Genomic DNA, 26,134 nt, shown 5'->3' with positions numbered 1-26,134 from the left:
TGGAGCCTGATGCGGTGTTTGATCCCATGTCCCATGAGATCATGACCTGCACCAAAATCAAGAGCTGGACACTCAACCAACTGACCCTGGATCTGGTGTAGCTGCTTTCTTGGATCTGTGAGGTCCACAGGCAGGCAGACGCCCGTTCTCCCCCTTTTCATTATGAACTATGGCCCCAAACCCTAATAAATGTCTTGGTAGTTTGGGGTGGATGATATGTGAGCCAGAAATTCCATTTGGCTTAAATCCTCCGTCAGAAGCAGGCTAACTGCCCTATAAGGTACACTTTGGTCTGCCCTAATTCTGGAGCAGGACAAGTTCACTCCCTGAAGTTTAGGGCAGCCTGAATAAGCCACCTACCCAAGCTTTTTTTTTTTTTTTTTTTAACTACACGTGCCACACTTCACTTTTCACTGGCCTTTCAAGGGCAAATGGTGGCTGGCTTCTTAGCCACTCTTTATTTAGGAGATGAAAAGGCCCAAAGTAGGATCCTCAAAACAGAAGATGCAAAGGGAGGAGGGTCTAAGCAGAACCTGCTACTCAGACACCAGAATTTTTCAACCTGCCTCTCTCTGGAGAACTATAATCCAAGCATGCCCTTGACTTGATTTCCACCAGAGGTGAGACCTACTGCGCCCTCTAGAGGCCATCCTTTTTGTTTCTCTCCAGTTAGTCCAGTGCGCTCAATGACCAGACCCACCAGAGGCGTAATGTCCCCAGCTAGAGAGAAAATCATGAATTATCAGAAAAGCCCTAGTAGTATCTTGGCAGTGCTATATCTCTAATCCTTTCCACTATTCCCATGTCCCACTCGTTCCTTCATGAGCCCACTGAGATGGGAGTTCACACTCCCAAGGGCTTTACAAATGCCTCTTTCATGCTGCCCCGCATTCTCTACACTAGGATGAAAAGTTGTGTTCTCTCATATTCACAAGGCTAACAAGCTGAAGACTACATAATGGACATCCAAGAGCAACAAGCCGTGACTGCACAAGAAACACCGGCATTTGCCACCACGCTGTCAAGTTATTGTAGTGTAAACCCTCCCATTTTCATCAGTACCCCATTTGCCACAGAGAAAAAAAATTCTCAAATTCTCAAATATGTCAGAAGCTCCCTTTGCATCTTCTTTTTTTTAGTATGCTTTTTAAAAATCAAGTTTTTTATTTTAATTCCAGTATAGTTAACATACAATGTTATATTTGTTTCAGGTGTACAATATAGTGATTCAACAATTCTGTACATGACTCGGTGCTTATCATGATAAGCATACTCTTAATCCCCACCTCTATTTCCCCTATTTCCCCACACACCTCCCCTCTGGTAGACATCAGTTTGTTCCCTGTAGTTAAAAGTCTGTTTCTTGGTTTGTCTCTCTTTTTTTTTTCCTTTGCTCATATGTTTTGTTTCTTAAATTCCACATATGAGTGAAATCATATGGTATTTGCCTTTCTCTGACTGACTTATTTCACTTAGCATAATACTCTCTAGCTCCACCCATGTTGTTGCAAATGGCAAGATTTCATTCTTTTTTATGGCTGAGTAATATTCCCTTGAGTATATATACACCACATCTTCTTTATCCATTCATCTATTGATGGACACTTGGGCTGCTTCCATAACTTGGTTACTGTAAATAATGCTACAATAAACATAGGAATGCACATGCACCTTCTTTCCTCTTATTCCGCTTGATCCCAGCAGTAGGCACCATGGGAGCTGAAGGAGCTGGGACGGAACCTGGGTCTCCTCTTCCATAGCTACAGATGGCATCTTCTACTGCAGCTACTTCCCCCCAGCGGGTCCATCCAATACTAGCTCTCTAATGTGTTCCACTTCTCTAATGTTCCAAAGGGTCAACAAGACAAATTGCTACACCAAGACTCACTTGCAGCATCTAGAAAATACAGACAAATCCCAAAGCCAAATGCCAACCACATATGCCAGTTTCCAGGAGATAAAGACCTGGAGTTAAGTGGAATTTAAAAACTCCTCCCTAGAGCCCACTTCTAGGGATTGAGGAGCATCTAAATGGCCACAATTAGCTCCATCTTATCTCCATTTCTGGGGCAGCCCTATTCTCCCTATGGGGGAAGGGTGTCACGTGCCATATGTATTTTTTTAAAAAAGATCCCAGGGTATTTTGGGAGGGGGAGGAAGTCATTTTCTTAATGGGACCAGAGAGTTACTTAAACTGCATCAAGTCTAGATATTAGGCTGAGGTGTAAATGTGAAGTCATATTGATCCTAAGATATGCTTGTGATTCCTACATTCTGTGGGTATGGGACTATTATTGTGTACTTACAGATACTATTGACTAAAGCGGCCTTACATCCAGATTCACTGAACAAAGTCCTAGTTTATGCCTGTTGTCCTGACTTCCTGTCTGCTTTAGCATTTATCCAGAATGTTTGTATGTTCTTTTTATTTTTGTGGGAGTTACTTCATTCTCTGGTGCACGTTGTATAAACCTGCCTGGTGAACTTGGTTATACAAAGTGGCTAAGCATATTTCTAGATGGAAGTTAGAACAGGTGAGATTCGGTGGCCTAAGTATCAGGTAACCATGAGGAAAATAGGCTGAGCTGCCCATTCATTGACTTTAAGTCTAAACATAAGAGAAGAGGCAAGAATTGGAGAAGAGACCTCATGAAGAGTCGAGCAAGACTTTTCTCTTTTTTTTTTATTAAAGGTTTTATTTGTTTATTTGCCAGAGAGAGTGCAGGAGAGAGAGCAAGAGTACAAGCAGGTAGAGGGGCAGGCAGAGGGAGAAGCAGGCTCCCTGCTGAGCAAGGAGCCCAATGTGGGACTCGATCCCAGAACCCTGGGATCATGACCTGAGCCAAAAGCAGATGCTTAACCATCTGAGCCACCCAGGCATCTCATGAGCAAGACTTTTCTGATACTCTCAATTTTTGTGGCCCAAGGCCACATCCCTGAGTCAAAAAATAGATCAGAATATGGGGATATGTTGGCTACAGATTCCAACTTCTAAGGAGGAAAGCTAAAGCACCTCCCACATACTCTACCCATAAGCAGGAGTTTTCTGACATGGGTGATAGGCAGTGCTCTGCTGGGGTGCGAAGATAATGACGGTAAAGGATTTTAAACACTTGCCAATTCCAGTCATCTAATATAACTGCTTAGGGCATCATGTTGAGAAAAATTTTAGGTTTGGCAAGAATGAGGGCCATCATTGATTTGGGATGTTGGCCATACTTCAGGAGCTGAGAGTATTTCTACTCATCTCAGTACTTTGCCATTTCTGTGCTAACAAGATGAGCTTTCAATAGGAGGAAGAAAGAATTTTAAAAATTCTTCTTTCCTCATGGCATACCCTAGTGGATCCATTTTCCTTTTTGGAATGATTATGTCTATTACTCTAGTTGGCTAAGAAGGACTCCCCTAGCTTATGAAACTGCTCTCTTCTACCATTACTCTCGTAAGGATGGGAGGGTGGGAGATTGAAGGTTATTGCACTGGATCTTAGGAAAACACTCTATTTCCCTTTATGTTTTTCTCTTGGGTGTGTCCTTCCTTGGTTCTGCTCATGGCAATAATAGCTCTCAGAATGAGCTAGGATGTTTTCTCAAGTAGGCCTTAGTCCATCCAGGAGCACAGAGTTGGTCCTTAGGATCCAGACCTGGTCTAGCCTTTCTCCCCAAGGTGGAAGACTCAGTACCATAGCTTTCTCTATAGTTATAAACAGTTTTCCCCTGACTAGCTTTGTCCATGTGTACATTGCCCATGGAGCTAGCAGAACTGGTGTCAGACAAGACAGGTGGCCAATCAAGGACTCATGGATTTGAAATCTCAGCAAAACCTTCTGCCATCTTATCACTACTACCAATAATACACATTTTCCTGGAGATGTAAGGATTAAAGATAATGTATATAAGTACCTACAACTCAACTAGCTCTTACATAGTTAGCTATTACCATTATTATTATAATAATGACTAATGTCACTTGAAGACCAAATTTTTCTTCATCTGATTTTATTTTTGGCCAAAGTAATATGCACTGTGGTGATCGGTAATTCTCTTGAGAAAATATCTGGACAACAGCAGGCAGTGAATATCTCTTCCAAAGACCCATTAGTAAGAAATTCAGCACAAATTCGATCCTATACCTTATTGTTCAAATAAATAGTTTCAAACATAATGGAAAGTTTTATGTCAGTCACCTTGCTTCCTAGGATTTGTACTTTGAGAGGTTTTCATTATTTCTTTCTTTAAAAATATTCTAGAGGTCCAGGGTAGCTTCCCCACAAAATACTTGCTCTTCAGTGGGCTGGATGTGAGATATTCACAGACTCCACATGTGGTATATTCAACCATCTGGGAAACCTTGAGGCCCTCCAGCAAGTTGTCTTCAAGATGGCTAGAAGCTGAGCAGGGGTTATGTGTCCTAGCTCCTTCTACGAAAGTAGTCATCTTGCCATTACAATAGGACAGTGTGGATGAGAGAGCTTTTGAGAAGGAAGGGGTTTACATGATTAAGAACAACTGTACATATGGGATTTGTAGATATGGGTCAGTTAGGTTTATAAGCTGCCTCTTGGTAAGAAAGTAAAAAGGCCATGTGATGACCATGGATGCTTTCAAGATATGCCAATAAAGATGTTGAAGACCCTATTCTCTATGGAAAACTTTGGTAGACAAGAAATCTGGGGGTGCTGGCGAGGTCCTGAACTCTATAAATAAGTGTTGGGTCAAAGATGTTAAAGGGTTTCTACTTTTATAAGAAGGGGAGGAACTCAAAAGTGGAAGGCCCAAAGTCATCGACGACGTCAGGAGATGGGGCCAATGAGGGATCAGGCAGCCAGGAAAGGAGTCTGCGGCTGTGTGGTGTGAGCCTAATGATGCACTCTGTGAATTAAAAGGATAATTTATGTGAACCAAAGGGTGTACAATGTCAATGTTCACCTTCTCAGAAATCATCAGTTTGAGAGATGATATGAAAATGGGATTTGGCTAGGAGAACCAGGTATACCCCAAATTCTGTCTAAATTCCCAATCTCTTTCTTCCTCATAAGGAGTCCAAAAGAGACATATATGCTCAGAAGTACCAAAATAAGACATTATTACCTAAGTCTTTATTACTAAAATCTGTTAGAGAATTCTAATAAGCCAAACTAGACCATGTAAAGGTATTCCTTTTCCTAATCAGGACAAGCCTTATGAATAGTTAATGTTTCACTGTATCCAGAGAACTATCCCAACCAGGGTAGATGTACCTGGGGTTGCTGGAATTTGTGTCAGGCTTGGCTGTCCCTGTCAGGATTCTTCCTACTCTAGGTTCGCCCAGCATCCTGCTCTGCCGTTGTTCACTAAGGGCAAGGGATGTTTTCAGGACAGACTAAAGACCACAGAGGAGAAGGTAGAGGGAGGAATATTTCAGCTGACTGAAGAGGAACTTTCTTTTTTTTTTTTTTAAGATTTTATTTATTTATTTGACACAGAGAAAGAGATAGTGGGAGCAGGAACACAAGCAGGGCGAGTGGGAGAGGGAGAAGCAGTCTTCCCGCTCCAGCAGGGAGCCTGATGCAGGGCTCAATCCCAGGACCCTGGGATCATGACCTGAGCAGAAGGCAGATGCTTAATGACTGAACCACCCAGGCACCCCTGAAGAGGAACTTTCTAATGGTCAAGCTCTCCATGACAGGAAGTCTACCTCTGAAGCTTGTCAGCTCTCTGTCTCTGGAGGGGAACTAGCCAAGAACAGTCAACTTTTAGTGGAAATGCTGTAGAGGAGTTTACAGTCTCAAAAGAAGATAACTCTGTTAGGTCCCTTTCCATCTTTAGAATTATGGTTTTGAGTCACTTCACCACTCCAGGCTCCAATCTTTACAGATCTTTAAAATGACTCCTGAGGTCCTTTCCTGCTCTGTGATAATGATAGACCCTTAATAATGTTGCCACATATTTTGGTGCATTGTAAATGAAAAGAACAGAATGAATAAAAATATGACAAACAAAAGCTAAGGGAGTTCATCATCACTAGACCAGTCTTATAAGATGAACTAAAGGGAATTCTTCAAGGTAAAATGAAAGGACACTAACAATATATGAATGCCTTTTTTAATATTTGTTACCAGTAAAGGTAAATATATAAACAAAGTCAGAATTCTCTAATATTGTAATGGAGATACATAAATCACTTTCAAACTTTCAAACCACAATGTAAACATATTAAAAATAACTATAACTACAATAATTTGTTATTAGAGACACAATGTAAATAAGATGTAAATTGTAACACCAAGAACCTAAGATGTGAGGGAAACAGAGAAGTAACTGAAGTAACTGAAGACCAAGAGAAATAAAAGTATAGTTTTGTATGCAATCGAAGGTAAGTTGTTATTAACTCAAAACAGGATGTTACAACTATAAGATATTTTATGTAAGTCTCATGGTAACCACAAAGGAGAAATTTGTAGTAGATACATTAAAGATTAAGAGAAAGAAATCAGAGGAAACCACCACAAAAAAATCCTCAAATCACAGAGGAAAACAGCAAGAGAGGAAGAAAGAAACTATAAAACAGTCAGAAAACAATGAAGAAAATGGCAGTAGGAAGTCCATACCTATCAATAATTATTTTAGCTTAAACGGACTTATTCTCCAATCAGAAGACACAGAATGGCTGAATGAATAAAAAACCAGATCCAACAATATGTTGCCTATAAGAAACTCACTTTAGCTTTAAGGACACACATAGGCTGAAAGTGAAGGAATAGAAAAGATATTCCAGCCAATGGCAACCAAAAGAGAGCAGGGGTGGCTATTGATACTCAATATCAAACAAAATAGACTTGAAGTCAGAAATGATCACAAGAGACCAAAAAAAGTCATTATATAATGACAAAGGGGTGAATTCATCAGGAAGGTAAAAGAATTTAAAAAGCACCTAAATATATAAAGCACATATTGACAGAACTGAAGATTTATAGCTGTAAACAACTGCATTAAGAAAAAAGAAAGATCTCAAATAAAAAGCCTAACTTTACACACCAAAGGAACTGGGAAAAAAAAAATCAAACCCAAAGTTGGTAGAAGTAAGGAAATAATGCAGATTAGAACAAAAATAAGAGAAATAGAGAATAGAAAAGGTCAATGAAACTAAGAGTTTGTTTTTTGAAAAGACAAACAAAATCAACAAACCCTTAGCTATACTAACCAAGAAAAAGAAAGATGACTCAGATAAATAGAATTATAAATGACAGAGGAGATGATACAACAGATATCACAAAAATACAAAATATCGTAAGAGACCAGTATGAGCAATTATACATCAACAAATTAGATAATCTAGAAGAAATGTTTAAATTCCTAGAAACATACAACTTACCAAGACTGAATCATGAAGAAATAGAAAATCTGAACAGGTGATTATCAAGTAAAGAGACTGAATAAGTAAGCAAAACATTCTAACTAAAAAAAAAAAAAAAGCAGCCCAGGACCACACAGTTTCACTGGTGAATTCTACCAAACATTTAAAGAAGAATTAATGCCAATCCTCTTCAAACTCTTCCAAAATTGAAGAGGAGAGAACACTTTAAAACTCTTATTTCGAGGCCAGCATCACTCTGACATCAAAGCCATATAAGAGCTCTGCAAGAAAAGAACAGCAGACCAATATCCTGGATGAACACGATGCAAAAATTCTCAAAAAATTCTAGCAAACTGAATTCAACAGCACATTAAAAGAATCATGATCAAATAGAATTAATTCTTGGGATGCAAGGATAGTTCAACATACACACAACAATAAATGTGATACACCACATTAACAGAATAATGAATAAAATTCATATGATCATCTCAAAAGATGCATAAAAAGAATTTGACAAAATTCATCATCATTTTGTGATTAAAAACTTTCAACAAGTTAGGTCTAGAAGTAATGTACCTCAACATAACAAAAGCCATATATGAAAACATATGAAAAGCCATAGCTAACATCATACTCCAATTGTGAAAACTGAAAGCTTTTCTTCTAGGATCAGGAACAAGACAAGGGTGCCCATTGTCACCACATCTATTCAACATAGTACTAGGAGTTCTAGCCAGAGCAATTAAACAAAAGTAAATAAAAGGCATCCAAATCAGAAAGGAAGAAATAAAATCATCTGGTTGCAAATGACATGATCTTACATATAGGAAACCCTAAAGACTCCACCAAAAAATAGTTCAAGTTAATAAAAAAAATCAGTAAAGTTGCAGGACTCAAAAGCAATATACAAAAATCAGTTTCATTTCTATACACTAACAATGAACTATCTGAAAAAGAAATAAAGAAAACTATCCCATTTACAATAGCATCAAAAACAATAAAATACTTATGAATAAACTTAACCAAGAAAGTGAAAGATCTATACGCTGAAAACTGTAAGACAATTATGGGGAAAAAAAAGTCAAAAAGACACAAACAAATGGAAAGATATCCCACGCTCATGGATTGGGAGAATTAATATTGTTAAAATGTCTATACTACCCAAAGTGATCTATAGATTCAAAGCAAAGCCTATAAATATTTCAATGGCATTTTTCATAGAAACAGAAAAAACAATCCTAAAATTCATGTGGAACCACAGAAGACCCAAAATAGCCAAAATAATCTTGAGAAAGAAGAATAAAACCAGAGGCATCACACTTTCTGATTTTAATTTTATTACAAAGCTACAGTAATCAAAGTAGTATGGTACTGACATAAAAGCAGACACACACCAACGGGACAGAATCAGGAGCCCTGAAATAAACCCATGCAATATGGCTCACAATATTTGACAAGAGCACCAAAAATACACAATAGGGAAAGAATACTCTCTTCTGTGAATGCTATTGGTAAAATTGGATATTCACATGCAAAAGAATGAAATTGGACCCCTTTCTTACATCATTCACAAAAATTAACTCAAAATGGATTAAAGACTTAAATGTAAGACACCATGAAACTCTTAGAAAAAAAAACGAATGGGAAAAATTCCTTGACAATGGTCTTGGCAATGATTTTTTAAGATACAATCCCAAAAGCACAAACAAGAAAAGCAAGAGTAAACAAGTGAGACTACATGAAACTAAAAAGCTTCTGCACAGCACTGGAAAAATCAACAGAATGAAAGGGCAACCCCACAGAATGGGACAAAAGATTTGTAAACCCAATTTCTGATATATTTAATATCCAAAATATATAAGGAATTCATACAAGTCAATAGCAAAAAAAACAAATAATCCTGTTTTTTAATGGGCAAAGGAACTGAAGGGATATTTCTCCAAGAAGACATCCAAATGCCCAACAGGTACGTGAAAGATGCTCAATATCACTAACATCAGAGAAATGAAAATCAAAACCACAATGAGATATCACCTAAGACCTGTTAGAATGGCTATTATCAAAGAGAACAAGAGATAATAAGTGTAAGCAAGAATGGGGAGAACAGAGAACCCTTATACACTATTGGTGCTTATGTGAACTGGAACAGCCCCTATGGGAAACAGTATGGAGGTTCCTGTAGAAATTAAAAATAGAACTGTCATGAGCCAGTAATCCCACTTCTGGGAATATATATAAAATAAATAAAAACCACTATCTCAAAGAGATTATCTACACTCTCATGTTCATCACAGCATCATTTACAATAGCCAAGATGTGGAAACAACCTAAGTGTCTATGAGCAGATGAATGGATAAAGAAGATGTGAGATATACACATACACACACATATAGATAGAGATAGATAATGTACATATAGAGATTTTTAGGTCTATAGATGAACATATATACATATACATCTCTGTATGTATGTATATAGATAGATGTATATATGGTATATATAGATGTATGTGTATCTTTGTGGTATCTATGGTATCTATGTATATATCTGCACATATAATGGAATACTATTCAATCATCAAAAAAAGGAAATCCTACCATTTGTGACAACGTGGATGATACTTGAGGGCATTATGCTAAGTGAAATAAGTCAGACAGAGAAAGATAAATACTGTATGACCTCACTTATATGTGGAATCTAAAAAAGTTGAACTCATAGAATCAGAAAGTAGAATGGTAATTACCAGGGGCTGGGGGGTGGGGGAAATGGGGAGATATTGGTCAACAGGTACAAACTCTCAGTTATAAGATAAATAAGTTCTGAAGACCTAATGTACAGCGTGGTGTCTAGAGGTAACAACACTGTATTGCATACTTGAAATTTACTGAGAATTAAATTTGGGGAGTACTAAATGTTCTCACCACACACACACACACACACACACACACACACAAATGGTAACTACCCAAGATGATGGATGTGTTAACTAACTTTATTGTGGTAATCATTTTACAACATATACATATATCAAATTTCTAAAAAGCATGACACATTTACTATTCAGCTGATATTCCACTTTAAGGAAAACCACTGAGTTTGCTGGTGAAAGGAAAGTATAGGAAAAAAGTGAAATGCCAGACCTGCATTGTAAGTATTGGAGATAAATATGAAGTCATTAATATTTTAAAAAATAAACATATGTGTATCTGCATATATCACTCATTCTGCCTAAAAAAATGTTTCATCAGTTCATGCCTTTCCCTTCAGAAATTGTGCCTTCACATAATATATAATCCAGTTTCCCAACCAGCTTTATGAGATGCCAAATATTTAATGACACCCCACCTAGAAACAATAAATACATTTGAGTCAGTCTTAGACTCCTGGGGAAAGAGATGCTGAAAATTTGATGAAAGGGATTAATAAATTATAACCAGGCTATTAAGATGTGAATCACTAAAGACTCCTGACACTCTTTTCCTTTCTCTAATTAGAATTAGAAAACAAACAGACTCACCTCCCTGTGCTCAGAATTCCACTCCCTCCTTTCTGAGGTCACTTGGTTGATCTAGTTCATGGACTTTCATTTAGACTTTAAGATGGCTTTAACCCAGGGACAGTAAGGCTCTCACAGTTGCGAGTCAATGCGCTGGTTCTCTAAACCAGATGCTGCGACCATATTGGTGAGACGCCAATCACACAGCTGGGAAGAGGGAAGACCCAATTTGTGGGCTGTGGGGTATCTTCCCAATCAAGGTGCTCCTGCTGATGGATTTCAGAGCCTGCTTCAAGCTGTCATAGATCCAAGCTTTCTGGAAGGAATCTTAGAGATTATCTCATCCCACTCTTTTTTTGTGTGAGCAGAAACTTAACAAAAGTTTGAAAGCTCTCTCTCAAAGGAGAGGGAGCAAGTTGCCCGAGGTCATGCAACCTTTGATGGAAACTTCACGCAAGAACCTGGTCTCTTGCCCCCTGGACAGTTGCTGTTCTTTCCACATCTATTTCTACACCTGCTGCGGGGGCCCAAATCCAACAGCTCTGTGCTTCCATATCTGATCACTAGACCAGCTGCTTATAATACCAGCATTAGAGGAGAGGTACAGGTGTCAGGTGTCAGAGGACAATCCCAGCACCCCACAGCCCCTGTGAAACATCCACGGCTCCACCCTCCGAATACCTGATGTGGAGCTCTGACATCATACTCAGTCGGTGTGGGTGCAGAAACTCTCTTACTCACCTTTGTATCGAGAGCCTGGAACAATGCCAGACAGAGGAGTTCTCAGGGGAAAAAATGGTTTAAATTAATGAATCATGAGGGTTTATCTAATTTTAGAACTTTTTTCTCTCTCTTTCTCTCTCTCTCTTTTGAGTACACAATAACTCATTGCCAAGTGGTTAAAAAACGAATTTTCCTCCAATATTTTATGGATGCTGCTTCCAGATAATCTTTCAACAAACATTTAATCAGGTTTACTATGTAACTAGGGGCTAGGTAAAGAGAAATAAAACAGCTCCTGTCCTCAGGAGCTCACAGTCTATAAGGAAGACAGATGTCCAGATGGTTGTAATCTGGGTTGAAGGTACACCATGAGAGAGGTGTGTCATAGGAGGGACACGAAGACCAGAGGCAGGGGCAGAGGTGAGAGCCAAGCTGAGTGTTGAAGAATAAGTCAGTTGAAGAAATAACAAGAAAGGGAGTTTCAGACCGAAGGAATGTGTGCAAAACCATGGGATGAGATGGCATGGCCAAAGACAGAGAAAGAATGAAATTGGCAAATTTTAAGATGTTCTACAGTGAAATTTAAATCTGTCTTTCTCTGCTTATTTGCTCTTCTGTAAGAGGCCATTGTTGACTAGGGGAAGAAGTGTTGGATTTGGAACAGGAATAACTGAAAAATCATGATTGCATTTAAACTTACAGAGTGTTATACCGTGTGTGGCAGGCTCAGTTACACAGATAAGAATGATGGAGGAATTATTACAGATGGTGAAACTGATGCTCCATGAGTATCAATACTAGTGTGACTGTTTTGCTTCTCAGTCCTATTTGTGGAGACCCAGAGAAGCTTCCCTGCCATTTGTCACAGCTCAGTTTACTCTGCATCCCACAAAAGACTGTGACTCATGGAAGATAAGGACCTATTGAATTCATCTCAGTGTCCCCAGCACCCACTGGGCAAATAGCCTCCCAAGGGTAACTGTTCTGAATCCCAGAGAAGACTCAAGACTCTGCCACTTCCTGGGGCCAGGTACGGCCTGCATTAGAAGCTGGTGAAAAATAGGATCCTCGCCTTGCCGGCTCATCACAAAGGTCGAGTGAGGCAGGGTAGCCTTCTTGCTCATAGTAGGCACGCAATAACCACTGTCCTCCTGTGCATGGGAGAGGCGCAATATAGTCTCCACATATATTTTCCTTCCATGCTTGCCTTTCTGATCCTCCGGAAAAGAAAAGGATGGTCAAAACCCTGCATACCCTAGAAATAAGTCAAGTAAACTAATATTGAAAAGTGTCTGTTGGATTGGAAACTGGGCCTTTTTTTTTTTTTTTTTACCTTAGTAAGATCCATTTCACTCCAAAGATTGGACAACAAGTTGCAACACATTGAGATGTGAACTCGGTGCAGCTCATACTTCCCCTCTCTCCTCTCTGCTACTATGTCCACATCAAATCTCCAAACTCAAATATCAGTCAGTGGTTTCCAGGCAAGGATGCCAGGCAGAACTCCTATCTCCCAAGTCCCAACCACCACCAGGCCAGAAATAAGAATCACTTAAGAATGTTAATTGAATGCTATAATTACAGTCTATGCATAAATAGGCATTTTGCGCTGATGTTGTACACTGCCAAGAAAATATTTACTTGGCTAACTCAAGTCCACGACCAAGTCTATTTTTTTCACAACAGAAATAATACTTTAATTTGGCATCACCAGACACACCAGAGTGAATAATCTTGGCTATTTCCAACATAATCAAGATGTCTTTTATGCTTTTCCCTCTTATTAGTCATATGTCTTCTTTCTTTGCAGGATCTATATGTAAGTTATCTGTGGGTTCTTTTGCGTTCCTTTCTGACTTTTCTTGAGATCAGCTGTTTATTGGAGTTTCCTTTGGGGAAGGGCTCAGGGAAGTGAGCTGGGGAGGTCTGAAACTTTGGTTTGGGTTTCTTGTCTCAAAACCCCACTTCATCAAATCTATGGTTTTCTTTGCATTTGGATGCTTCTTTCCCTTCGGATTTTTGGCCCATGCCGTTCACAGCAAAGCCCTGTAAGTCATAGGCTCTCTGGCAAATAGCAAATGTGGTCTCCTCAGTCTCTTTCCCCCGCACCTCACATCGGCCATTTGCCCCGCACCAGCACTCGGTCTCGGACAGTGGATTCGATGGAGCCTGTGATTTCTGCCTTCAGCACTGATTTTGCAGTCGGTCTCAGGGAAGCAGATGGTCCTCTACAGGGACATTCATTCCTATTAATCTGGTGACCCACCCAGCCCAGGCCTCGCCATTCTAATCAAAAGTTCCTTTCAGGCTGGGAACCCTCACATTTAGGAAGTCTTTTTCTTGGTCAAGCCCTGACGTGGTCACCAATCCTCTCTTATTTTCCTCTAGATTTCACAGTATTTGGTAGAAATGCTTCACAATTTGTGGCTTTTTCCTTGTTTTATATAAAATGACAGACTTTTTCTCCCCCTCCTTATTTTTTTTTCTCACTTATTTTCAGTGGGTGTCTAGGAAGGGAGGGGAATTAAGAATGCTAAAGGTGCTGCCACCTTTAACCAAAATATTCCCGAAGGTCTTTTTAAACCCAAATCCCGTCATTGAGTTCCTACCCTTCTGGATCATGCATCCTGCAAATTGCTTCAAAGACTGTTGTGGAGGAAGATGAGGAATGCATATGTAAATTTTAAAATGTCACTTTCTTCCACTTACCCCTCTCTAAACTTTGATGCCTGTTCATCTCTTTGGAAGCATCTTCATTTTTTACTTTCTTTTCTGTCATTTCTCTCAGCCAAACTGGAAACTCTTCAGTTCTCTGAAAGAGGTCAAAGAGATACTCTCCTCATTCCCTCTAGTCAGGAGAGCAAAATGGCCCTCTTCAGAGACCTAATTAGTTCTCTTCCTTCATGGCCAAGCCGTGTGGCCTGGATCTCTAAACAAACCTCCAGAGCGACATGGTTCCCCCCTCGAAACTCTTGCAACCGCTGCCATGGAAACCAGTCTTGATTGAAAGGGCTTCTGGGAGAACCGCTCTGGGGCACCCCCACACCACACCCCTTCTGAGCAGATCTGCTATATATTACAGAGGTGAACCCCAAGTCAGCCGAAGAGCCCCCTCACTCCTTCCACCCACATCCCCTGTGGGGCCGCTGAACAGCAGAAGCATGGCAGAAGCAGCCTGCTCACCAGAGTTCCCACCTGCTTCCTGCACCTGTTTCCCTGGAGTCCTGATCCAAGGGGAAAGAAAAGATGATTCAACCTTGCCTGTATGTTTATCGGGCTGGTAGAACATCATTCAATATGGAAAATCATGCAAGTAGAGTCCCAAAGAAATGGATCACTGGATTGACAATTCCCCTGGATTCATTGTGTTCATAGCTGGGAAATAAGGTACCCCAAAAAGATACTTTCAGGATCCTTCCAGAGCAATAGGAGCGAGGATGAAATCCTGACCTCTCACTGGTGTGAACAAAACAGCATTGTAGGAGCCTAGATCCAAGAGCAATAGCTTCTACTAAGACCGCCATTAAGTGTATTCAAGAATCTCTATTCACAGCAACAGTGAGGGGCACCATTTACACCTGGTCTCAATTAATCACACAAGGGATTACTAGAAAGATGGTGAGGATCCTGGAAGAAAATGGAAGGGACCATAGGAGTATTTTTAGAGTGATTATGCTGTTGATGATTACTTCTTAAGTCAAAATGTTTTAGTGTTTGGCTTTGAATAAATCTTCCAAGAAGGTGGAAATTGAGAGGTAAGGGCTGACCTTGAACTTATGTCTTAAAGCACTTTGAGGTTAGAAACCAGCCTCTCCAGAGGTGCTTCTGAGTATGAGAATGGAGCCTGTGTCCTTCCCAGGCCAACACACCCTCTTCCTATGGTCAGCGTTGGCATGGGAGTGGCAGCCACACAAATGGAAATACCCAAATGGATCACAGCCGTTCTGGTTTTGTCACCGTGACTGCGAATATGACCAAATAGAACTTCCCAACTCTATCAAAGATCGCAGGACTTTTGAACGAGAAAGAATCTTACAGATTCTGACCTCTGCATTTCAAAAAGACAGTAGGTAAAGTGCTTTGCTCAGTTTACTTTTTTGAACTATGTAAGGATGAGCAGTCAGTATTACAACCAAGAAATTTCCTCCCTGATGTTTTCATAACCCTCTCTAATACTGAAAACACAAAGGGAAAAATAATACAGAAATGTAGCCCCAAGGTAGATGCCTGCAGTCTGAAGGGAGTGTTCTAAGAGACTCCAGCTTGAGTGAAGAAGGCACGGAGGACTGGGCACCAACGTGGGAAAGTGCCAGGGAAAAGCAGGGATGATCCACTCACTAGGGATGCAAGGAAGTTATTTATTCTGCACATTAAATCAGATCTGGTTCATGGCCCCTTCCACCAAAAGCAGAAAGTCCAAGATCTTATCCTCATGGCACCCTCCCCTCCCCTAGATTGTATGAAAACTCCAAGGACTTATACATTTAGATACTCTTGTTGAATAGGGAAGACCCCCCCCCCCCCGCCCCGCCGCCGGGCTCTCTTTCATGGACCCTGGAATTAATCTCCCACCATCTGTCCAGGTGTCCCCCACCATCCATGTAGTGTTCCCTACCATCCATCCATTCAGTGTCCCCCACCTCCATCCAGTGAGCCCCCATCCATCCAGTGTCCCCCACCATCTACCTACTGTCCCCCACCATCCACTCAGTGTCCCTCACCATCCATCCAGTGTTCCCCACCATCCATACCAGGTATCCTACCATCTGTCTAGCACTGCTATTTCCTGCAGATAAGTCTTACTTTTCTGTGTCCTGCAGGCCAAAATGGCCCTTCAAAAGGAGGTCATGATGGTTCAGACATCCACCCAGGTAGTGAAAGGTCGTGAAATATGCACCCTCCTTCTGAGGAATCCACCAGGGGTCAGGCTACTTACCTCTTCAACACCACTAAACTTTGGGGATAGTCCACTCTTTTCTCCCATAGGTGTTTGTGACTTCATCAAAAAAGGCCCAGACCTCAGAAAAAGCCCAGCCCAGGTGAAACCATGTTATTTATGTAGCTGTTTAGGGGTTTTTTGGTTGTTGCTTTTTTTAACTGGGCATTTTACACAGTGCTTGGTATATGTCAGGCATTATTCATACGCTGTTCAAGTCTCACAATTCTTTGTAGTAGATAGAGATTCTAAGCAACTTACCCAAGGTCACTCCAGCTGGAGCTGAGAATCTGAGATTCTGATTCAAATAGGATTCCCCAATGTACAGATCTGAAATAGCACATTCTGGCTCACTGTTGCTAACTTTTGTGAACCCCAGAATCATAGAGCCGGAAAGGTGATCTTCATCAAGACCTCCTGCTAACATTTCAGTCCCCTCCAATAGAGCAGAGAAGTGGAAGCTCTCATCATTGGAAGGTCTTCTGCAGCACAGATAAAAATCTACCTTCCCTCAGTTTCTCACAAGTCTCCTGGCTGTAGCCTCCGGGGCCACACACAGCCAACCCAATCCCTTCTTCCTCTTGATAGCATTTCAGAGCTCCAACAGAAGCTCTCCTGTCTTCTTTCTTTTACAGCCTAGTCACCCCCAGATTCTTCAACTCTTTCATCTATGGCTGATTTCAACCCTTGCCTTTTATTTCTGGTGTGCAGCTGGGTCACGAGGGAGTTATGAAAGAAGTATCAACTATCGTTAGTGACATTACTGGGCATTTGTATTGATCCTCACCCTACTCTTTGGTAGACTCTACCAGGTGCCAGAAACATTTGAACATAACTCATAGGTGATTTAGGAAATCCTTGAAAAACCCACCTACTGGGTAACAAGATGTTTACCTGTAATTACCTCAGAGCAAAAGTTAAGCACTTTGGAATATTGAAGACATTTTAAAAGATTATTTTCAAAATTTGCAAGAGGGGAAAATACGAGAACATCTGTTCTTTAAAATCACTATAAAATATTCATGTACAAATAACTTAAAAATACAGAGTAGCAAATCTATTTGGAGTTATTTGGGTATGTGAGTTCAGAAAGTCTCTGCTGGGAAGAGAGAATTTTCCCTAAGAGTTCCTTCCTAAATCTTTTTATCTTACAATTTTCTTTATAATACTACACCTTTCCTCAGGGATTATTGCCATGATATTTAAATAGGGTTTTTTTTTTTATAATAAGGGTTTTTAAAAATAGATCTTTCTTGGCAAGTGAGAGAAGTTCTTTTGGAACTGTTCTAGTCTCTGAGATAAACATTATGTAAAGGAGTGTTTATGCCGTGAACCCAGAGATTCACCTGAAGCACCATAATGCTGTCTACAGAGCAGCTTGACATCTATGAAATTCGTTCTAGCATCGAATGTAGGAAGGCCCTCGGGAGGCCCCTGGTTCTTGGACATTTTTCATCATTTCTAATGCCTGTGTTACTCTCCATTTAAGGACTCTTGTTAGAGTTTGCTAATCTTGACATAATCTTGGTGACTTTTTGGTAAGGTCAGAACAGAATTCTCTTAGATACTAACGGCTCTCCAGCCCTTTTTTATGTGCAATTCTATTTGACAGTGTTTCTGGATTTTACTGAAAGTCGAACTATGGAGCTGACTCGCTTTATAAAATTTGTGATGCCCAAATAAGATTGCCAGATTTAGAAAAAAAATGCTCAGTTAAATGTAAATTTCATATAAGCAACAAATTTTTTTGTTAAAATACTATAATTTATTGTAGAAAATTTAATAAACATTGAGAAATTAAAAGAATAAATTTGAAATGATTTGTAATCCCATTATCAAGTGATAACTGTTGTTAGAACTTTAATGTATATTATTCCAGTCTTGTTATTATGTATATAGGCATGTTTTTATAAAAATAAAATCACGTTGCATGTAATCTGCTAGTTTACATAACAATATATCATGAATATATTATGTCCGTAAGTGTTAAGAACACGGTTTAAAAGGAATACACTTAAGCAACAAATTTTTAGTAAGTATGTCCCAAACACTATATTTCACCTGGCATCCCTATGCCCAAACTCAGTGTCAAAGGGCCTATGTTAATTTTCTCTAATGAACTGTAGAAATATTTCCATTGTGTGACAGAATAAAAACTGCATCTATTTTTTTAATCTTTATTAAAGACATAACAAATCCTTTCTTGAAAAAAAAAAGCGGGGAGCATGTGCCAATTGAGGCATATGGCTAGTCTCACCCAATGTATGTGCTTTGCACGGAGTTAGAATCTGGGCCTCTACTCATTTGTTAAGAGCTGATAATTGGGGGAAACTACAAATGAGCTGAAAACAAAACAAAACAAAAAAGATGAAGTAGAAGGAAATGCTCTCAGCAGCCGAAGGATGGCGAAGAGGTCAGAGATTTTGTGTCTTACCACCATTTCCCCCACATCTAGCACTGTGTCCAATACACAACAAATACTTGCATAATAACATATAGATGAATGAATGAATGTCATGCTCAAAGGCTCTTTCTCAAGCCACTGCTACAAGATACCCGGAGACCTCTCAGATCTCAGAATTGTATTAGTCTCTAAAATAAAAGACTAAGCTTTAAAATGTGTGGCTGTGTGAGTGAATGAATTTTGACAAGAAACAAGTTTATCTTCCCTAAATGAGACTCTGCTTCTTACCTGAGATGAAATAGATAAAATAGACTGAAGTTTGAATGAGAAGCCATATAACTGTTTCCAGTAGAAGGAACACTACTTATGATGAAATAGTTTCAGAACCAATGACCACCACTGCCACCACCGTGACCATAATTCCCCATTGAAGAAGGACACTCCATGCTGAAATGTTGATGTGCACGGTAGAAGGCCAGGGATCAGTGATTCTTAATGGAACAAATGGAACAAAGTGGAGGGGGATAGGATGGGATGAGATGGAATGGGACAGACAGGATAGAACTGGGACACCTGTATTGAATAATGATAAAAATGTCAAATGCCAAGATTTTATTTATGTTCAGACGACATCTTAAAGGCATTGTGTGTCTTCCTTCTCTCGAACAGAAGAATTTTCTAAGAAAGGGTGACCGGTATTTTTGAGTAATCTACTAAAGTACTGATCAGAAATTTTGCTTCAAGTAACTGGGCATCAGGGTGGATGCTATGTAAGTAGCTAAATGGAGATTCATGTAACTTTCTTGTGCAAAGCCTGTGAAGCCAAAGATGTTTTAATTTTTAATCACTTCAGCTGAGCATGCACCAAAGTTGGTCTCTCTCCTACTATTCTATGGTCCTTGAATTTGTGATCACTCAGAGAATTTGACCTATACCTCATCAATTTCATGAGCGAAAACACTAGCCAGAAAAATGCAAGTAACCAATATACATCTCTTTCTGCAAGAGGGAGATTATTTCCATATAAAAGAACTATAATCCTTTTTTCCATGATTCAGATAGATAAAGGTTTTATTTTTATCATATAAATGCACATTTTCATAGACTTTTATTGTTGTTTTGTTTATCCCAATTCATTTTGCAAATTCATCAAAAAAATTCAATGTGGATATTTTGTTTTTCGAAGTTGATTGAAGCAAATATGGACAGTGAATGGTCTCCAATTCTATATATTAAATTCTAAGGATGCATTTTCTGTGCTGTGCTGGGCAGAAAACAGCTATTATGGAAAGTCATTTAAAGAAGCAAACAAGCTTTTGTAATCTGTTCTTCAGCAATACACGTATAGTTGCCTTCATAAAATGAGCCTCTGCTTTTACTGGATTTGAAATTTTATTTGAAAATGAGAAATACAAATTTTTACTTAAAGGAGTATGCTGAACAGGTCAATCTGATCAACATAAAGAACTGAATTGTATTTGCTTGGGAATGTATTACCATCCATCCTTATCCAAAAATGTGCATGAGGTAATATAACCCAAAACACATGTGCAAGTGTAATTAAAAATACTGAGAAGGCACAACCTTGTAGATATTTGAAGTCAACTGATATGTTCTCCTGAGGTTTTGGGTTGTGTTGGTTTTGAGTTTTTTGTTTGTTTGTTTGTTTATTTTGCTAAAACACACAGCTTTTTCAACCATACCCCACACATTGTGGTGTCAGCACCTGTTATGGACTGAATGTTTGTGTCCCACGAAAATTCATATGTTAAAACCCTAACCTCTAAAGTGATGGTATTTGGAGGTGTGGTCTAGGAGGTAATTAGGTCATGAGAGTGGAGGCTCATGAATGGGATTACTACCATAATAAAAGAGACCCCCTTCTGCTATGTGAGAAGACAGCCATCTACGAAGCAGGAAACTGGTCCTCACAAAACACAAATCTGCCAGGATGTTGATCTTGGACTTCCCAGCTTCCGGAACTATGAGAAATAAATATCTGTTGTTTAAGCCACCCAGTCAATGGTACTTTTGTTATAGCAGCCTGAACAGAGTAATATAGTACCCATCTATTCTTTGTCTGTACCTGAACATACTCAGGATTATAAATGACGCACTTAAAGTGTGAACCCAAAATCTGGCCACAAAGCAACGAAACATCAGTAGATCATTTTCCTTGTTCTGGACACCATACTCCTCACTGTCACCTTTTTATGTTGCCTTGTTGACATTCCAAAATAGCTATTTAAAAGATATATTTTATATTTTATTTTATCATTGCTTATTATAGAATGAAAATGAAAGTTAACATGCCAACACAACATTTTAAAGCACTTTAATGTGCTTTGCTTTTCCCCACATCCTTGTACATCAGATTTGTCCGTTTCAACCGGGGGACCATTGCCTTGAGGAGAATAAGGATTGTTAAAGCTGGAAGGCGAACAGAAAAGATGTTAGTTTAACCTTTAACTTCCAAATTAGGATCTAACAACTGTGAGAATCAGGAATATCATTTTCAAAAACAAAGTTTTGGGTGGAGAAGAAAAATGTATGGGTTCAAAAGAGCCAAAACTTAGAGGGCTCAGTTTTTTGTTGTTGTCGTTGTTGTTTTTAGAGGTTTCAGTTTTTAGTGTCCACCATGAGCAAGTAGAATGCAGGATGTGAGTAAGAATAGGAAGTAACATGGCCTTTCGGGCGGCTCTGAGTCCCCCACTGGAGCTCGGGGAAACATGGTCCTTTCCTCCAATGGACATGCAGGCATGAAGAACTGGAAGGGGCAGTGAACTGCTTCCTCCAGTCTTCTTTGCCTGAACACACCACCTTCACATCTACTCTGTAGTGGACCCGTGGGGCTCAAAATACCTACAGGGCCATTTTCTCCCAGAGTCCCTGACAATGACTGGAGCACCCTTCCCCACCCCACTGTTCTGGGGTTACAGACTTATCTAGGCTCTCTGTCAGCCCTGATCTGTAATTAAATAATATTAATTAACTAATTTAAGTATGTGTACATTTTTTAAATGCACAAAGCACAAGCGTACAGTTGGATGGATTTTCACATCTACACAGGTCAGGAAATGGACCATGACTAGCACCCCAGAACCCCTCCTTGGGCCCCTCCTAATCATTAATGCCTCTTTCCCAAAGGTAACCACTATTCTGTTTTCTATCACCATAGATTAGTTTTGCCTGTTTTTGAACTTTATACAATATGCATTCTTTTGCATCTGGTTTCTTTCACTCAATATTATGCATGTTTTATTCATCTCTGTTGTCACCCATAGCTATAGTTTATTCATTTTCATTGTTGAAGAGTGTTCCAGTGAATCAATGTCACAAATTCTCTATTTTGTTGTTGTTGTTCAACTGATGATGGATATTTGAATGGTTTACGGGTTTTGGCTACTACAATGTTGCTGTGAACATTCCTGATCGTGTTTTCCGATGCCCACATGAACACATTTTTGTTGGATTTTTTTTTTTTTTTTTAGATTTTATTTATTTGACAGAGAGAGACATAGCGAGAGAGGGAACACAAGCAGGGGGATTGGGAGAGGGAGAAGCAGGCTTCCCGCAGAGCAGAGAGCCCGATGTGGGGCTCGATCCCAGGACCCTGGGATCATGACCTGAGCCAAAGGCAGACACTTAATGACTGAGCCACCCAGGTGCCCCAGATTTTTGTTGGATTTATACCTAAGAGGGAAACTGCCACTGGGTCACAAGCTATGTGTATATTCAGCTTTAGTAATTGCTGATAAGCAGTTTTCCAAAGTGGTTGTATTTGCTTGAACCCTAAGAAATTATAGTTTTTGCAGGTCAAAGCTGAATATTAATAATTTCAATGGCTCGACCTCCAATTTACACCTTTACCAGCTGTGTGTGAGAGTTCCATTTGCTCCACATCCTCTCCATCATGTGATATTATCACCCTTTTAGGTTTAGCCATTCTAGTGAGTGTGCAGTGTTAGCGCTCTTTAATTTTAATTTCCACTTTCATGATAACTAATGATCCTGAGCCTTTTTTCATATTCTTACGGGCCATTTGCTTATCTTCTTTTTTGAAGTTCTGTTCAAGGTTTCTTGCTTTTTTTTTTTTTTTTTGGTTTCTTGCATTTTTTAAAACATTGAATTGTCTCTTTTTCTGATTGCCTATGCATGTTGCTTTTATATTCTGGACACAAGTTTCTTGTCCATATATGTATTGCAAATGTCTTCTCCCATTTGGTGGTTTGCTTTTCACTTTCTTAATAGTATATTTGATGAACAGAAGTTCTTAGTTTTCATATCGTCCAATTTTCTAATGTTTTCCTTTTTGTTTAGTGCTGCTTCCACCCTAATATTTAAGAACTCTTGGGGCACCTGGGTGGCTCAGTCAGTTAAGTGGCTGCCTTCGGCTCAGGTCATGATCCCAGGGTCCTGGGATGGAGCCCCGCATCAGGCTCCCTGCTCAGCAGGGAGTCTGCTTCTCCCTCTGCCTCTCCCTCCACTCGTGCTCTCTCTCTCTCATGCTCTCTCTCTCTCACAAATAAATAAAATCTTTTTTTTTAAAAAAAGAACTCTTTGTCTACTCCAAAGTCATTAATATAATCTTCTATGTCATAGTTCTAGAAGCTTTATAATTTTAACTGTCACATTTGTAGCTATAATCCACTTGGAGGTGATTTTTGCATAAGGTGTGAAGTGGGTGAAAAGATTCAAATTTCTTCCATATGAATATCCTGTTGACCCAGAGCCATTTATTGAAGTAAGTTTTTTATTATTGTACCCAGTGTCCTCTTTGTCATCAATCAGGTAACTGGACAAGTGTTGGTCTGTATCTTGATTTTCTGTTCTATACTACTGGATTGTTTATATATCTTTTACCAATATTACACTCTTGTAATTACTATAGCTTTAGCTGGAAATGTAAATCTTCAAATTTCATTCTTCAAGATTGCCTTAGGTATTCTTAGGTATTTTCTGTGCTCTGTGTCATCATACAAATTTTGGAAGCAGCTTGTTAATTTCCACACACACACACAAGCACACACACACACATCTGCTGACATTTTGATTAGGCTTATAATAATCTATAAACTAATTTGGGGGGAAGTGATAATATTGAGTCTCCTAATCCATGAATGTGGGATAGGCTTCCACGAGCCTCATTCTTCTGGTGAAGCAGCAAATGCTTCAAGAGAAAAAGCAACGCAGAATGGCAGGCTCATCTCAATGAGTCTTCTTTCAAGGATCTTGACACTCTAAATCCTGGTTTCTGGGTAGCTCATCAACAACTTTAAGCAGATTATCTTCCCCTAGTTTTTCTTGGACAGGGATTGCTCTGATGCAAGCTTATCCATCAAAGTGGAAGCGAGCATAAGATGGAGAGTAAAAGTGGCCCAAAGCAGGAGTCAGCTATCCAACAAAGTTGAGTTCAAATCCAGGTTTTGATACTTAACTGTATTTGGGATCCTAACAAGCCTGAGTTTCCTTTAAAAACATCAGATTAAAGGGCACCTGGGTGGCTCAGTTGGTTAAGCGACTGCCTTCGGCTCAGGTCATGATCCTGGAGTCCCGGGATCGAGTCCCGCATCGGGCTCCCTGCTCGGCAGGGAGTCTGCTTCTCCCTCTGACCTTCCTCCCTCTCATGCTCTCTGTCTCTCCTCATTCTCTCTCTCTCAAATAAATAAATAAAATCTTTAAAAATAAATAAATAAATAATAAAAAACATCAGATTAAAGACAGAGACAGGAGATGATGGGGTGTCTTCAGGGAACGGCTCTTCTTCCGGAAGAAGGATACAGGAAGAGGGGCGCCTGGGTGGCTCAGTCGGTTGAGTGTCTGACTCTTGATTTCGGCTCAGGTCATGATCTCACGGTTGTGCAATTGAGCCCCATATCTGGCTCTGTGCTCAGCATGGAGTCTGCTGGAGATTCTCTCCCTCCCTCTGCCCCCCATCCTCTCAAATAAATAAATAAAATCTTAAAAAAAAATAAGGGCGCCTGGGTGGCTCAGATGGTTAAGCGTCTGCCTTCGGCTCAGGTCATGATCCCAGGGTCCTGGGATCGAGTCCCGCATCGGGCTCCCTGCTCCACGGGGAGCCTGCTTCTCCCTCTGCCTCTCTCTCTCTCTGTCTCTCATGAATAAATAAATAAAATCTTAAAAAAAAATAAAATAAAATAAAATAAAATAAAAGAAGGATGCAGGAAGAGAAGACTGAACATGTAGGGAGAGGACCGTGTGTTACTGGCAGTTACTGTATGTGTTCACCATGCACCAAACACTGCCATCACACACGGTGGTCCTCACGTCACAGATGAATCAACTAAGGATTAAAGAGTAACTTCTCCCAGTTCTCACAACTAGCAGCCATCAGTGATGGAGCCTGGATTTCAATCCAAGCAGCCTGATTCAGGGCATCTGCTCTTAGCCAGAGACGAGCAGTGAGCCTCAGAGTTTAAACTTTCTTCTGCATTCACTGGAGAGCTTTCAGATTTCAGATGGAAAGGTGAATAAATCTCTCAACATAGATTTTAGGTGAATCTCTCAATATAGATTTTATATTGAGATTCCTATGTCATTGTCTTGTAGTCTTTAAAACAAAAGAAAACAAACAAAAAAATAAAATGCCTGCAATTTATTAAGTCATGTATCTAAAGAGACCACCACCCAACTTGATGTAAATGTTATCCTATTTCTTGGTTTTATATTTCTGTCTTGAATTCCTGGATTCAGAATTCCTACAAAACAAAAGTATCTCTTAGGAAATGGGTACATGTAAAAAGCAAAACAGAAAAAGAAATGGATACCTGTGCTGTATTATATCTGGTCTCTCTGTATCTGGGTTCCTTTCTGACCTATTTCCACATGTTCGAGATTGCTGTTCTTATCAGCTATATTGTTTTTGTGTTTATTATTACTACTTTTTAATTGCTTTAAAAAAAATCTCTCAATAGTACAATCTTGTCAATACTTCTATGCATGTCTTCTGCTGGCATGGGGGATTTTAGATGCTATTGATATTTTTAATAAATTATTTTAATTTCTCTGGTTGTGAAAATAGTATGCATTTTTTAGCTTATTTTTATGTGAACATCATCTTTTTTGAGATTAATTCTTAATCTATTATTAGCTTTTTCTTTTTCCTTGTTGTCATCTTATCCCATTTGTTCTTTTCATTAAAACCTCATCGTTGTCTGCCTTTTGGCAGAGACATTCTAGCTTTGCATATTCTAAGTAGGTGATATTATCTAGTGTT

The 26,134-nt window shown here is 39.5% G+C and overlaps 1 long non-coding RNA gene across 3 annotated transcripts in view; it reads right to left on the bottom strand.

Annotated features, from left to right (window-relative positions):
• The window catches only part of LOC123849835 (uncharacterized), a 110,280-nt gene that overhangs the window by 36,596 nt on the left and 47,550 nt on the right, over positions 1–26,134 (bottom strand). For 2 of the 3 annotated variants that reach the window (XR_010407922.1, XR_010407923.1), the window contains one exon: positions 25,488–25,616. This is a non-coding gene — a long non-coding RNA (uncharacterized LOC123849835). Of the gene's footprint in view, positions 1–14,266; positions 14,370–25,487; positions 25,617–26,134 lie in introns of those variants that run through there. The other variant, XR_010407926.1, reaches the window with a different exon arrangement.

This window comes from Mirounga angustirostris, unplaced genomic scaffold (genome assembly GCF_029215605.1).
Source record: "Mirounga angustirostris isolate CCGP_5_RB_7025 unplaced genomic scaffold, mMirAng1.0.hap1 SCAF_15, whole genome shotgun sequence".
NCBI classification, from domain to species: domain Eukaryota; kingdom Metazoa; phylum Chordata; class Mammalia; order Carnivora; family Phocidae; genus Mirounga; species Mirounga angustirostris.
This window is presented reverse-complemented; position numbering and strand designations above follow the sequence as displayed.